The sequence below is a fragment of the Rutidosis leptorrhynchoides genome, chromosome 8 (genome assembly GCF_046630445.1).
Source record: "Rutidosis leptorrhynchoides isolate AG116_Rl617_1_P2 chromosome 8, CSIRO_AGI_Rlap_v1, whole genome shotgun sequence".
NCBI lineage: Eukaryota > Viridiplantae > Streptophyta > Magnoliopsida > Asterales > Asteraceae > Rutidosis > Rutidosis leptorrhynchoides.
In genome coordinates, this window is record NC_092340.1 from 304,703,027 (window position 1) to 304,705,964 (window position 2,938).

Genomic DNA, 2,938 nt, shown 5'->3' on the forward strand with positions numbered 1-2,938 from the left:
TAAAGGTACGATGAAATATGAAATAAAAGTATTATGCTTATTTAAACTTCCGTAATCATGATGTTTGACGTTTTGATTAATTGTTACCCAGGTTAATTGTCATTTGTCCTAGATTATTTGATACCTATTTGGTTTTTGTCCATAATAGTCCATCGGTCATAATTATAAAATGCTCGTCAAATTAACCTTATTCCCGAAGTCAAATATTCCAACAAATTAGGGATTCGAACTGTAACAAGGTTTTAATACTTTATTTAATGAATACACCAGGTTATCGACTGCGTGTAATCCAAGGTTTTATAACTTTGTTAACATTTACACCAATTATCCTTGTATGTAATACACCCCTATTTTAATGAGATATGAATATTAATTTACCCACTTGATCAGAATGAATAATCAATTACCCAACCCGAATAATTAATTAAATGATCGTAAAAGATGTCGTATAAACGTCACTAAATAGAACATACATAATCATTTTAATAATTATTAGATTAACTAATTTGAAGATAGGTTCGACAGATTCTAATGAGTTGTCATTCGATTAGACAATACCCCCTATCTATTAATAGTCATAGTCCAATGTCCACATGTGTCGGTCTTTTGTCCAAACCTTAATTATGGTACAAAATCTAATAACCCCGTCTTAATATTTAGTCTAACATCACGATTACTTTGGCTCAAATAAGCATAATAATAACTTAGTTATGAGACATTAATTTAAAAAGGAAAAACATAGCTTACAGTGATTATTTATCGCGTAGCGTTACACGGACAGAATTTTGACTTACAAACTTACAACATTCGCTAACATAACCTTATTATTATTAAACTTTAATATTAAAATTATAATATAAATATAAATATATATTTTGAGAGTAAGAGATAGAAAAAGATGTGTTAAATTCGTCCGAAAAATGCTGAATTTATAGAATGTGGCCTGCTACAGTAACTCATGCGGTCGCATGAGATTTGTGCCTTCTGGCCATGCGATCGCATGGCCGTCATTTCCTGGTCACATACTTTTTGGCTCCTAGCTTGTCGACATATTTATTTAATATATATAATTTTATATAATTATATATATATTATATTATATTTATGTGCATAGTTAATTTGTAATTTTAGCTCCGTTGCGTCGCGTGTTGAGAGTTAACTCTGGTCTCAGTTCCGGATTTTCAAACGTCCTTGTGTACTATTTTATATCTTGTACTTTGCGTTTCGCGGCTCGTACTCTTGTAATTTTGAGACGTTTCTTATCAATAATTTGAACCACTTGAATTGTACTTTGTACTTTTGAGCTTTTTGGTCGTTTGCATCTTCAAATCATCATTTTCTTCTTTTGTCTTCGCACTTATTTATTTAAACAATTATTACATAAAAATAGAACAATAGTAACTAAAAGCTTTACATATTGGAAGGATATTGTGCCTAAATATATGTTCATTTGGAGCACTATCAATGAAAATGAATGAGAATGTAATTGTAAGCATTTTTGCTAAGTAGAAGTACTTTGATATGTGTTTTGAAGTCTTTCAAAAGTGTACTAATACAACTTAATACACTACATGTATATACATTTTAACTGAGTCGTTAAGTCATCGTTAGTCGTTACATGAAAGTGTTGTTTTGAAACCTTTAAGTTAACGATCTCATTTAATGTTGTTAACCCAATGTTTATTATATCTAATGAGATGTTAAATTATTACATTATCATGATATTATGATGTATGAATATATCTTAATATGATATATATATATATATACATTAAAATGTTGTTACAACGATAATCGTTACATATATGCCTCGTTTTGCAATTCTTAAGTTAGTAGTATTGTTTTACATATGTAGTTCATTGTTAACATACTTAATGATATATATAATTATCATCTTATCATGTTAAATATAGTGTAACAATATCTTAATATGATACATATGTATTTAGTAAGACGTTGTTATAACGATAATCGTTATGTATATCGTTTCGAGCTTCATAATTCAATAATCTCATTTTTTATGTATATCACACATTGTTAATATACTTAGTGATATACTTACTTATCATAATCTCATGTTAACCATATATATGTCCATATATATATATCATCATGTCGTTTTTACAGGTTTTAACGTTCGTGAATCGCCGGTCAACTTGGGTGGTCAATTGTCTACATAAAACTCATTTCAATTAATCAAGTCTTAACAAGTTTGATTGCTTAACATGTTGGAAATATTTATTCATGTAAATATAAATCTCATATAATATATAATCATGGAAAAGCTCGGGTCACTACAAATGGTGCTTTAAAACTCAGATTCAGGTCCAAAAATTACTTGATCACAATTTCTAAAGAAGTTAAAGTTAACCGGAATTGTATGAAGGATGGAACGAATGATGGGGTATATGAGTCCAGTTATTATGAGGGGTATTCAACCGATAGTATCAAATCAAACGAGTACTCCAGTGATGACGGAGCTAGCTTGCCATTGGATGATGAATTAAACCTATATAATGATGTTTTAAGAGAAGAAGAAGATGATTACGATTTCGATAACGAAGAACATGTTGATGAAATCCCGGTAACGGTGCCAAAAAAATATTCCGGCCAAAGAGAGTCAATGAAGATGAAGGGTCTAAATCTTTTGGTATTGATTAACTGTTTGATGAAAACGAGATAATCTCTGATATAGTAAATGAAAAGTGTGGCTATGTGTACTCTTCCAACACTGGCAATAATGATAAAAAAAACTAATTCCAAAATAGATGGATCGGTGAGGGCCCTACAAGATTTGGATAATCATTCGAACGGTTAGAGAAATTAAAAATGTGAAGAAAATATGTGGACAGGATCTTCAGACACTGAGGGATCAATCAATGGGCCAAATGTTACTCGGCCTGTCAATGCGGGTTCACCTTTGGGTGATGGTCCATCT